Raw genomic sequence first — 12,784 nt, 5'->3', positions numbered from 1 at the left:
TCGGCCCGGGCGGGGCGCGGAGCTCCGGGCGGAGCGGTGCGGCGGTGGCATCGCTCCCTGGGCCGCGTTCAGCCGGAGAGCCCACTCAGGCACCGCAACCACGCTGTGCCGAGCAGCCTCTGCGGGACGGGAGGCGTTGCGGTGCCACTGGGGTTGTTTTCCCTATTCTGATCAAGCTGCCCCTCTTCCAAAATTTCCATCAAAGCGTCACTGTGGTGGCTGCGCTGTAGGAGCCCGTCCCGCCCAACCCGATAACTCCCGTTCACTCACAAAAAGAATTAGCGCTGCTTGGCAAAAAGCTTGGAGTAAGTGAGGTGAATGGACATGAGGAAAGGTTGAGGGTACTGGGCTTGTTTAGCTTGGAGAAGAAAAAGCTCCGGGGACGCCTCACTGTGGCCTTCCAGTACTTGATGGGAGAATATAAACAGGAGAGGGAGCGGCTGTTTATATGGGTGGATAGCTATAGGACAAGGGGGAATGGTCTTAAACTGAGCAGGGGAGGTTTAGGTTAGATATTAGGAGGAAGTTTTTCACTCAGAGGGTGGTGACACACTGGAACAGGTTGCCCAAGGAGGTTGTGGATGCCCCATCCCTGGAGGCATTCAAGGCCAGGCTGGATGTGGCTCTGGGCAGCCTGGTCTGGTGGCTGGCAACCCTGCACATAGCAGGGGGGTTGAAACTAGATGATCTTTTAGGTCCTTTTCAACCCAGGCCATTCTATGATTGTATGACATCCTGGGCACTCCCCAAATTTCTCCCTGAATTAAGTCACGCTGCATAGACTTTGCCACTGCCTCATGTATGTGTGGGAAAAGAGTGCAGCAGAAGTAGTGGAGGGTTCTTGCAGGAGGTTCTTGCCAGCCCGCTCCACAGATGCTTTTACCCTCAAAATATTTTAGCATTTTGGGGGTTTTCCAAGTGCAACAAAAAGAAAACAGTCTTTTCAGCTGGGCTTCTGTAGTAGCTACAGATAGCACTTGGCTCCAACCGGGACAGAAAGAAACCCTGGCAGGAGTGGGGCTGTCAGTCAAACTTTCCCCTCAAGAGGCTGATGTGACCTTAGGGGAGCTCTCCCCAGGGCTTGTTCCTGTGGGGATACCACTCACTGTGCTGGGCTGTTGTTCTGCTGCTGACTTCCCAGCACTCCTGTGAGTGTGGGCGCACAAAGCCAGGCTCCAGCACCTTGAGTTTGTATGGGAACCTGGAGTTTACACAGGAAAAGGCCCCTATGTACTTTCTTACTTGTTCTATGCACTCATCAAAATATCATACAGGCAGTATGGTTAACGTGGATTTGTTGAGCTTCCTTTGTGGGGAGGTGACACTGCTACCACTTCTCCATGAAAAGATCCTACCAATACTCACTTTCTTCTCTCAAGAAAATATCTGTAAAATAGACAAATAATGCTCAAGTCAACTATGAAGAAAGAGCTTCTTTCGCCAAGAGAATACAGTCTGCTGAAATCATAGAACCATGGTTCTACATCATGAACTTGTGTTGGAAGGGACTTCAAAGCCCACCCAGTCCCAACCCCCTGCCATGGGCAAGATTGCCACCCAGCAGCTCAGGCTGCCCAGGGCTCCATCCAAGCTGGCCTTGAATGCCATGGGGATGGGGAGATGGGGAACCACAGCTTCTATGGGCAGCCTGTGCCTTCCAAACCCAACCATTCTATGGTTCTGTGGCTTTATGATTCTATGATCTCCTACACCCATGGGCCTTGGGCCTTTACCAAACGCAGCCGCGTCATCGCTTCCGAAATGTAAAGCCAAACTGCTTCTCAGAAGAGGATATCTGAGCTATGGGATCATGTGTGTAGTTGAGCACTCCAGCTTTTTGGCTGTTTGCTCGTATTTGAATCACAAGTTTTGTGCCAGTGATATAAAAAGATTGTTAACAAATGGCCGTTAAAACTGAAGACCTTGAAACTAATTACACACAACGCTCAAAAAAACTCGCTCTTCTAATTGAGCGGAGCTCATTACGTGTGAAGTAGGGAGGCTCAGCCTCCACTCACAGTGGAACATACGGCAAGGTACGCGCGCAGCAGTCACATCTGAACTGTTACACATCAAAGGGCCGAGCGCCGATTGATCTGTTACTGTCTGAGGATGGCAACAGCTCAAAGGCAGAGAGAAACTGCAAAAGTTTTAAGTTTAAAGCTTAAGCGCGGACTTCTGAAGAGTTCAGCATTGCACTGACTGATTAGAGTATAAGAATGCAGTAAATACAATTTAAAAGTTAAATTACCATCTGGTCCCAGCTAGAGGTAGATTTCAGAAGTAGCACGAGCAAATAGTTTCTTGCTCTCTGAACAAATAATTTTACATTTCAACTAAGCCATTTGGTAACTGGTACAATTGATTTCTGCTTGTAGTCAGTTACTGAACGGTTTCGCAATTGATTTCAATAGCCCCAGGATGAAACTCTATCTGCCATGCATACAATGTTTGTTGGTACAGATTGCATTCATACTATTAAAAGCAAAAAAAGCCAAAAAAAAAAAAAAGACCACGAGGCAGCCACCGTGGTCTGTCAGCTATGAAAGGAAATTGCCATCTTGCGTTCAAGAACTGTGTGGATGTGGCACTGAGGGACGCAGTCAGTGGGCATGGTGGTGGTGGGCTGACATTTGGACTGGGTGATCTTAGAGGTCTTTTCTGACCTCAGTGATTCTGTGAGTGCTGCAAAACCCGGAGCTGAGTTTGGCATTAAAGCATTGTGTTGTCTGTGCTGGAGGAGCTGTGGTGAGGCAGCAATCTGCGCAGCCCAGAGCCCCTCACTCTGTGCAGCCAAATAGGACTGGGGCTTTGGAGTTACCAGGAGCACTGCAACAGACACAAAACAGAATGCTTTGCTGGGCTGATCTACAGCAATCCTGTTGATGATCCGTTTTGCTCGTTACCATACTGATTTGCCTCTAGGTCACTATAGGCTACAGGAAGTTTGTCTTTGGCAGAGTCTTCCTAAAGCCCAGTGGAAGTTCTCAAGTTTTTGCTTTCACTTTCAACTGCGGCTATGAGCCAGAAGAATCACAAACAGGAGAGGAAACTTCTTGCCCTCAGTACCCTGCAGCTTTTTTTCTGGACCTGTGATCCTCAGGAGACAAAGCTATCTGATGTCCCCAGGGGTGACCTTTCATTTTCAGTAGGTTTGTAGCTGCTTGAGGTTCAGCCCACAGCCCTGTGATCAACCACCTCTCCTGGGCAGACACAGAGTGCACTATGTATCACTCCTGAAAACACAAAGCCCTTCATTCTACAAAGCTGTATCAGCAAGGAGATACCGCACGGTACTCGGTGAATCCCTGTGGATGTGCATTCCCCATCACTGACACAGATGGTGAGCAACAGAATCCTCCGTGACCCATTTTTAGATCCATTTGACACCTGTTTCATATGCTCGTGTAAAACCAGAGATTTCAAGCTGAAAAAAAGCTTGCTATAGTTGTTACTGGATTAGAGGGAATCTTTTTTTCAGCTCATACAACAAATGTCTTTTCTGCCTTTGGAGAGACCCAGTTTAAGCTTTAGTCTAATGGCAGGATTACAGAAGTTCTTTAAGCCCCCGTGGTGGCTGCAGTATCCATGGTTTGAGAGAGGGGAGAGGCGTGGAACAGCGTTTGCAAAGTGGCTGGGATTTGTCATTGACAAAGGATAGTAATACTGCTCAGCATTCTTGTGTGCTTGCTTTGGGGTGTGGAGCCACGTGGTGGGATGGTGAGTGGAGAAGAAAGCATTTTTCTTTTCTGATTCAGTGTGTGGATCTGCAGTTTTCCTTCTCCAGAAGCACTGCAGAACTTTCCCAAAGCTAGAGAGAGTTCTCAGTCTTGCCTTTGTTTGGAAGAGCGTGTTTTATAGCATAAGAGCAAGGGATAAGTGCAGCCTAAAGGGCCTGAGTCATAAGAGGGATCACTTATCCATCTATATCATACTGATTAACAAGACAGTTTTAGATTTTTTTTTTTAATTTTTTTTTTTTTCTTCAGAGAAATCAATTAATGACTCAAAACCACAAAAATGAAATTCAGGGTAGTGTCATTTTTGGCTGAGTGAATGAAGGACTCTTAGATGACCCAATATTTATTTCCTTTTCTTACAGTGCAAACTGCATTTTTGCTGTAGCTGGAACACTGATTCTCACCAAAAGCAGATCAGCATGAGTGTGAGGCTGTTTGAAGAGAGGACCTTGATGGAGAGAAGTTGTTTTTAAAGGACTGCTTTCCTGAGAAATAGACATTAATAACTCAGGCACCGTATGCTTCCTGCTGTGCAAAGGTGTGGGTAAATTTCTGTACAGTTGGGCACTGAAAATAAATGCAGTATAAGAAATACGTTTGGACACAGAACCCAGATCCATACTTAGTGGCTGGAATTCATAACACTACTGCATGGAGGCACTGGATTGTGAAGAAGAATCTGACTTTGGTGAGGTGTAAGATGCACTTTCGGGCAAGGACTGAATTGAATCAGTAGACTTAGACTAGATATCAGGAAGCAGTTCTTTCCTGTAATGGTGAGACACTGGCAGAGGTTGCCCAGATATATGTAGTGGATGCCCCCACCCTGGAAGCATTGAAGGCCAGGCTGGATGGGGCTTTGAGCAACCTGGTCTAGAGAGAGGTGTCCTTGCCAGTAGCAGGGGGATGGAACTAGATGATCTAAGGTCCCTTCCAACCCAAACCATACTATGATTCTTCGACTGGACTCAGCCTTCAGAGCTGGCAGCACATTTCTCAATGTAATTGCCTCCTAGAAGTTTACATGCTGCAATAATGGCAGTGTTTGAAGACCCCGAGTGTGTTTCCTATTCAGCTTCAGTTGGTGGATTTTTTTCTGGGCATGTCTGAGCTGGAACTCAGCAGCAATCCTCTCCCAAAAGTGATTTATATGAAAGATCTGGCATCCCTGGTTTCTACTGAATTGCAGTCCCTGAAAATGGTCTGATAAAATCAGATACTCTGATAGAAATCTCTACACTTATTCTCTGATTACTGAGCAAGCTCAATTTCATCATGGTGAAGTAGAAACCAGTGGTTACAATTACCTTTCCTTCCTTTCAGCTGGCTTTTAATATTTGGATTTAAGATGGAAAAATTACAAATGAATAAATCTGCACCAACTCTAGTCAAGATTTTTCTCTGTATAATAATATTATTCATATCTCTATGATTAGCAACAGCTGGAATAAATTTTAGTAAAAATATTAAAATCTGTATTGTAGAATAAGCCGCATGGAGTCACTGTAATTTGAGGAAGGCAAAAGTTTTCATAAAAGCTACTGAGAAAGGAATATGGATTTTTCTTTCAGGTGACTTTTTTCAATTTTGTTTTTGCAAGCAGATCTGGTTTTGTTTCACTGTGCTCAACCTTCTGGTGCTCATGTTGAACAAACACTTGAGATACAGCAGTACATCAACCAGCCACACTGGACACTGCTTCTTCTCACTAAACCAAGGTGTACTGAGCTGCTTGAGCTGTGTTAAAGCAAAGTTTTCAGCTGCCATTACAGTGACTTAATCCAATGCTGGTGCTATATCAACTGGAAAGCTATTAGGCAGCTCCACTTTTCACCTGCAAACATCACCCATATCAGCTGCTGTTTTCAGAAAGTGGTTGAGAAATGCATAGGCAGCCAATAGATCAGTTAAAAGCAAAGCAATAAAACTCCATGCAGCTTCTCAAGTGAAATAATTTGAAATCCAAGTTCAGTGGCCAATTGAAAAGGGCAGCATCAGGAGAAAGTAGAGCAGGGAAGAGGCAGCTGGGAGCAGCTTTTTAGTGCTTCCTTTTCTCTCTGTCTTGTTCCATATGTCTAAATGACCCTCAGACTGCAGGTGGGCTAAAGTGGACCCTCCTTAGAGATTCTGGCTTCTTCAGTAGTCATCTGCACTCCTGAGAATCTGCTTTAGATGCATAACATATGTTGCAAGACGTGAGGAATTTTTAATAAAAATATTAAGAACTTTCTGAATGAAAGTGATTACCTAAGTGTGGGAACACCGGAGAGAAGAGTGGAATGGTAGGTGCAGATGGCACCTCAGCCAGCAGGTCATCGAGGTGCCAACAGATTTGTGTGAGGCTTACCAGAACCTTCTCACACTGAAGACAGTCTACACAGTGAGCAAAATGAAGGACAGGCTATAAACCAGAGCCCTCAAGAAGTGATGAAAGGAAGAAAAGAATGGGATTGGAGCCATAAAACACCCAGATAAGGACAGAAAAGCAAATACTAAGCTAGGGGTGCAACAGGATGAGGAAACAAAAGATCACACTGTCAACTCTTAGGAGATCCAAGAGCAGCACTTGGCTTCCAGTCCATGAAGAACCTAGGAGATGTGTTGAGATGCCTACAGATGTCACTTTCCATCTTCACCATCACAAGTCACCTGGGCTGGAGCACCTGGACCTATTCGTTTTGGTGTTTGGAGGCATAAGGGTATGTGAATGTGTAAATCCTGTTTTGTTTCAAGTAAAATCACTTCTGTCCTGTTTTAGCTCACATAGCACTTTGTTGCATGGTTACGGCTGTGTTACAAAATGAGTTTGGCAAGGTTATTGATAAGAGCTATATGTATTAATGATACTTGACTACTTATCCACCTGAGTATAAACTTCTGGCTTGCTTGAAATGCTCTATAGAGACATGCAAGTGTTTTTCCCGTTTTCCCCCAGGCAAATACAAGGTCAGGATTCCAGCTTCTGCTGTTAGTGGGTGCCACAGGGCTCCTTCCTCCTAGGCTCTGGGATCACATCTCTCCAAGGAGGTGAGTTCTCTCATGTTTCTTTATGCACACCTACACTCCATTCTCCAGCCTGATGCCACTCTAGCTTTCTCCTTAGCTGGTAGGAACATATAACATAAATTCTCATTTCCCATGGCTTCAGGCCAAAACCAGAAGCCATCTGCAAATCAGCTGAAACACTCCTAGGGTCCCCGCTGTGGAACTCTAGATGATTTCTGGACACTTTTTGCAGCCTCAAAGAAGCAGGCATCAAACTCAGCCCGTCTGTGAGCATTTCCAGTGTGCTCACTGTCACTAAAGCTGCTCAGCGGTACCTCTCAGTGGTGTTTTCTGTTACCTCCACTAGACCAAAAATTTCATTCTAGGCTGCTTTACGATGCTCTGGGTTCACTTGTTTGTGCTTTCCTACTTTTCATCATGTCCAGAGCAATGCAAAATAGCAACATATGAAGTCTTCCAAGTGAGGAAACTCCAGACAGCACAGAAACTCCATGAACACAACCAGCCCCAGCTCATCACACCTGCTATTTTCTCCCATCCCTGGGATATGGCACTTACTGGCTTGGCTCAAGTTTTATCTTACATAACTGCCTCTCACAGGGTCCTTCTGAGATTTTCCTATGGGCTGTTTGGAGGCTTGCAGAGATGTTCCGTGGCCCAGCATATCTTAGCTGTTATAGACTTAATTCCAGAGCTTTGTTCCTCAGGCACAACACAACCTTTTTCTTTGTACAGTAGAGGTCATGTATGCTGAGACAGAGCTTCCTCAGATTCTGCTTCAAGAATAATGAGTGTTTCTCTGCAAAACCTGGGGAAAAAAAAAAAAGGATTTCCATGATCCCCATCATCATCTCAGTGCAAAAGGCCAACATTCTCCAGTACAAACAAAAATAATAATAATAGCAAACAAACCACTCTATCAAACCACACTACTCCTCTCCACTCTTAATTCTTCCTTGGGAAAAGATGGAGAGAAGACAAATTAACTTTCTGAGATTAGTACTGCTTAAATGGATCTGTTGATGAAATTAGTAAAAGAACATACTGAGCTTGCTCTGAATAGGCAAGGGCTGTAGAGGAGCCTCAAGGAAAATCCAGGCACGGTCCAAATTTGAAGAAGTGCTGCAGAGATCCACAGCTTATGATTTGGGTCTATTTCTAGTTATCTCAGTACTGACATAGTTCAACCACTGTGAGGAACAGGAAATTCATAAAGACTGGGTTAGTCTTTTTGGCATGAGGCTGGCGTCTACCATGGGACATTAATCCATTCTAAGCTCCAGTAAGCTGAGCTGCTGGGTTTGTATTTGTGTCACCAAGACCACTTACACTCACTGCTGGTCTATAAACTCCTACCAGTCTGGCTTGACAGTGGCTTACATCTTGATGAAAAGAATAGCCTATGGATCATGATCATTAAGTAATGATTTATACAAATTCTGTTAAGTGAGTCATTTTCCCTAAGTCCACCTTCCAAAATATTTTGGGGAGAGATGAATAAAGGAAAAGTGGGATTATTTTTTAGAGAAAGGGGACTAGAAGGTCCCAGGGCATTTGTCACTGAAATAAACACATCTGTCAGCTGAATTGGCAGAGCTGTTAAATTCAGTTTCTACGAAGAGTTCCTCCAATGCTGAGATCTTCAATACCTTACAAAACTTTGCTCTCTGGTCAGCTGAAGCAAATAAAATTAAGGAAGAAAAGTAATTGACAGCCACAGTTAGTATCTTTGTTTTTCTGAATGCTAGATTGTCCAAAATGTTAATGAGAAAAGGAGGACTCATAAGGGGTGACTTGACAGGAATCACATTTTAATTTCCTTTGTGAAATATTGCAAGCTTCTCTCTGTCCAGTGAGCACCTTGCTGTTCTTGCCTGTGGGGACCATGTATCCTCCCCAAGAAGAAAATATACCCCAAGGTACTTCCTTCTTTCTTTTCCCTGATGAAGATGAAACTTCTCAGATGAACTTAATGGGAAACCCATTAAATTTGTTAATTTGTTAAACTCGTTTTTAACTTTTCAGGCTGCTGTCATGCCATAAAACTGACTGATGAATGACAGAGCCTTGCTAGGTTTGTCCAGTGTGTAACATGAGCTCCCAGAGCTGGAAACAATAAAACACGATTTTCTGAAAACTGGGGATTTGTAAGAGACATGCTAGCCCTGTCTTCACACGCCCTTTGATTTTGTTAGCTGCAGTTCAGCAGGTTATGGTTGGATTTCGTTACAGTTTCTACCATTAGAGGCCCTCTGTTCTCAAAGGTAGAGAGGATTTTCTAGGTGCATCAAGGTCATTTAGGAAGAGAGCTGATGAGTGCCATGCTGGAGCCCTGCTCTGCATGGATGGAGTTGCTGTATGAGTTGCATAATGACATGGTCAAGGCTCACACCAAGCAGTTTGTAAAAGAAAAGACTCTCAGATGAATCGAAAGGCAGCCTCCCCCTCCCACACTGACCTTCTTGGCCAGCCTGTTTGGAGCTGCTCTAAACTGAAAATCTCATCTATTTTTTACCATTACATTTTCAAAGGACTGTGGGTTGAAAAGAACAAAGAAAAGCTACCATTAAAGTCTGGCTCAGCTACTATTGTCACTTGCTGGTTTTGGAAAGAAAATAAAGAGATGTTAATAGAACATTTCAGCTCACTGGCATTAATACAGTTGGGCTGTCCTGGAAGAAAGTCTCCCTCAAAATTCAGAATATCATTTCTCTGGCTTTCTAGGTAAAACCAATCAGATCCCAGATTGAGCAGGGGAACAAGGCAAAGAAATGGTGAAAGAAAATAAGACTTTTAGCTCCACCATTGAAAAATCTGAAGCAGCAGAGGTGCAGGAAAGTTAGGAGGTGTGCCCAAAGCTATCTTGGGCAGGGAACACAGTCAGGAGCTGACAGCACACCTGCAAGGCCCACTTCTTCCTCTGAGGCACACAGCTGATTGGGGATGGTTGGCTCTGCACTCTGGATTTCACTGGTTCCTATGTTCCCAGTTCATACTAGGATGAGTAGGCAAGAACAAAGGATGTAGGCATTGGCATGCTGGTACTACTGGGAAGCACTGCAGTGAAAGCTGTTGTTACAGCTCTTCATAGAGGGAGGTACTTCTCTGCCCTTGCCAAGAACCACAATGGAGCACAGGGAGGGCTGGAGCAAGGCTTTCCTCAGCCTTTCTGAAGTTTTCCTATGGGCTTTTTCAATCTCTGCACTCCAAGAATCTGAGGTAGGAGAGGGACAGGGCTTTGCTTTGGAGACAAAATGTTGTGCCCTCGCACTGCTGACCTCAGGACACAGCTATCTGTGCAAAATCCCTAATGGGCAATATGATAAGATGTCACATCATTACAGCATCTTGCAGCAGACTGTGCTTATGCCAAAATCAGAGAAGCAGGAATGCATATGCCCTTACAGTGACAGCATAGGAGATTTTGTTTTGGTTTTGAATAAATGATTGATAGGGTAAAGGCAACTGGGGGAACGGGTCAAACACAGCTAATAAAAAAAGTAGATCCAGTCGTCATCTTGTTATATCACTTGCTAATAGAGTAGTGTTTAGCAATAGCTTGGGTGTTGTAAGGCTTAAGGTTATCAGCAGAATGACTGCAGAGAGCTGTTTGGCATTCATACTGCATCTGCGACTATAACCCAGCAATTTAGACAAAAACATGTACTCTCCATAGGTGCATGGCATAGGCAATTACTATTATTAATATAGTAATAGTCATAATAAATTACATATGGAGTGTATTTGTTATTCAGAGGAAAACTTAATTATAATTTCCGTGCTGGCAGCATTTGATTTACTTTTTCTTATCTCTGAAATTGTATAATTAGTTCCCAAGTTACTACTCCTATGGAATCTCTGTCTTGTTGGGGGTAGGAGATGTGGAGCTACAGCTGCAGCCATTGCTCTTTCTGGCAAAGATAGCTTTCCCTTGAGAATATTAATTTTTAACATAAAAATGAAAAAGGAGTAAAACTGTGTGATATAAAAAAAACAGGAATGCTCTGTACGCACTTCACAGGGTTCTGCCCTCACGTTGGAGAGATGTTTTTGGTAAAAGGAGCTCTCTAGTGTCCAGTTGTGATACTGCAGTTAGGAAAAAATGATGCTACGAGTACAGGACCCGACAACATAGACGTGCAAGGCAAATGGAAAGCTCAGGTCTCTTGTTTTAGGTACTCAGTGCTAATGTGTAACATGCAAAGTGATACTTAAGCATTGCAAACCAGCATGGTACTCAAAAGTGTTAAGGCACGGAGCAGAGGTTTTGTTCATTCCCACCTTTCCTTCCCAGTCTGTTTTTGAAAGGAACTTCTGCTGCACTTTTGAAGTTGCTCTGTTTGGTCTGTGGGGCAAAAATGAGAATGCACATCTGCCAATGTCCAGGCTGTGAAAAAAAGAATTTTAAATTTCACTGTGCTCCTCTCCAAAGACAGCAGAAGTGCCTGCCACTCAGGGATCTGAGGTCAGGAGCAAATAGCAGTGTGAGGCATAATATCTGACACAAAAGAATGTCTAATTGCAGCTGCTGGTATTTAATGCATGCAGCTGATTAAGTAAAATTGTCTCATGCCAGACCTCGGTCACTAATCACAGAAAGCAAAGCATAAAAATGATGTGTGTATAGTACTGTACAAAAGCAGAAAGCCTCTCTGTCTTTCTAAAATTAAAGCCTTAACACTTTAATTAGTAGTTATTATGCAGGTTTGACTGCATGCTACAATAATAAATACACTGCCTTTGCACTGTTTTAATGTTTGTGTTCTGTTCTTTCAACAGGCAAGTGATGAGCTCACCAGTGTTGGTAAAAATGAATTTAAAAGTCTAACTGGTTATCAGTGGATATCACAGATGGAGAATAATTACTTGACAGATTGACAAACTGAGATTATCTGCAAATATTATGAGAGACACTGGAAGCTCTTATAAAACACGCCATTATTTTAAATAGCATTTTGCAATTATGGTACCTCCCTTGTGGATACTGTGGCTGAATATTGCAAGTATGAAAAACAATGCCATAGTTGAAGCTTTGTCACTGAAAAGCACCACCTCATTTTTCCTATACCCTGCTTCCCACAGCAAGATATATTCTAGAGTAGAAAATAAATTAAGAGGTGATAATTAACTAAATGTGTCTCAAGGCAAGAAATCCTACACAGAGCTATATTGTTCACCTGTAATCGCTGCAAATAAAATGATGATGGATTTCCTGCAGGTTACCAAAAGGGGCAGAGGGTTAAACCTTTTGCCTTGAGATGTGTCCCTTTTCCCATTATTGAGCTCAGTTTACAAAGAGGTCAGTTTAATTGCTGAAAACTAATTTCAAGAATAAGCCACAAACAACAAAGAATGCTGCCAGACTCTGGTCAGTCATTACAATAATAGTTTTCTTCCACTCAGTATCTCAGCTGGTAATTACTCTTGATAAATGCAAAGCCCATCTGTACATTATTGTGTCTAAACAGCAAACCTGTAGCCATGAGAGCAATGGCTTGACCAAGGTGTTGCACTCAAGTCAGGGTAATTCCTGATACGTGTACAGGCTGGGAGAAGAACACATTGAGCACAGCCCTGCGGAGGAGGACCCAGGGTCTCTGGTAAATAAAAGGCTTGACATGAGCCATCAGTGTGCACTTGCAGCCTTGAAGGCCAACAGTATCCTAGGCAATATCAACAGAGGGATGGCCAGCAGGGAGAAGGAGGTGATTATTCCCCTCTGCTCTGCCCTCGTGAGGCCCAGTACTGCATCCAGACCTGGGGCCTCCAGCACAAGAAAGATGTGGAGCTGTTGGAGAGTGTCCAGATGAGGGCCACAAAGATGTTCAGAAGGCTGGAGCACCTCTCCTGTGAAGAAAGGCTGAGGGCTTGCTTAGCCTGGAGAAGAGAAGGCTCCAGGGACATTTCTCTGTGGCCTTCCAGTACTTGAGAGGAGTTTATAAACAGGAGGGGAACCAACATTTTACACAGTCTAATAGCGATAGGATGAAGGAAAATGGCTTTAAAATAAAAGGGGGGAGATTTGGGTTAGATGCTAG

The 12,784-nt window shown here is 43.8% G+C and overlaps 1 long non-coding RNA gene across 2 annotated transcripts; it reads left to right on the top strand.

The window, feature by feature from the left end:
* Positions 1-1,118: 1,118 nt before the first annotated feature.
* LOC149919657 (uncharacterized) lies at positions 1,119-12,779 on the top strand. 2 transcript variants are annotated; one of them, XR_016468723.1, is made up of 4 exons: positions 1,119-2,036; positions 4,103-6,439; positions 6,676-6,767; positions 11,526-12,779. It is a non-coding gene; the product is annotated as an uncharacterized LOC149919657 (long non-coding RNA). The 2 variants fall into 2 exon arrangements; XR_016468722.1 differs by having other exon boundaries at positions 4,103-6,767.
* The last annotated feature ends 5 nt before the right edge of the window (positions 12,780-12,784 follow it).

Source organism: Phasianus colchicus, chromosome 1 (assembly GCF_987193195.1).
Source record: "Phasianus colchicus chromosome 1, bPhaCol1.hap1.1, whole genome shotgun sequence".
Lineage (NCBI taxonomy): Eukaryota > Metazoa > Chordata > Aves > Galliformes > Phasianidae > Phasianus > Phasianus colchicus.
The sequence above is the reverse complement of the archived record's forward strand: the minus strand, read 5'-3'. Positions and strand labels throughout refer to the sequence as shown.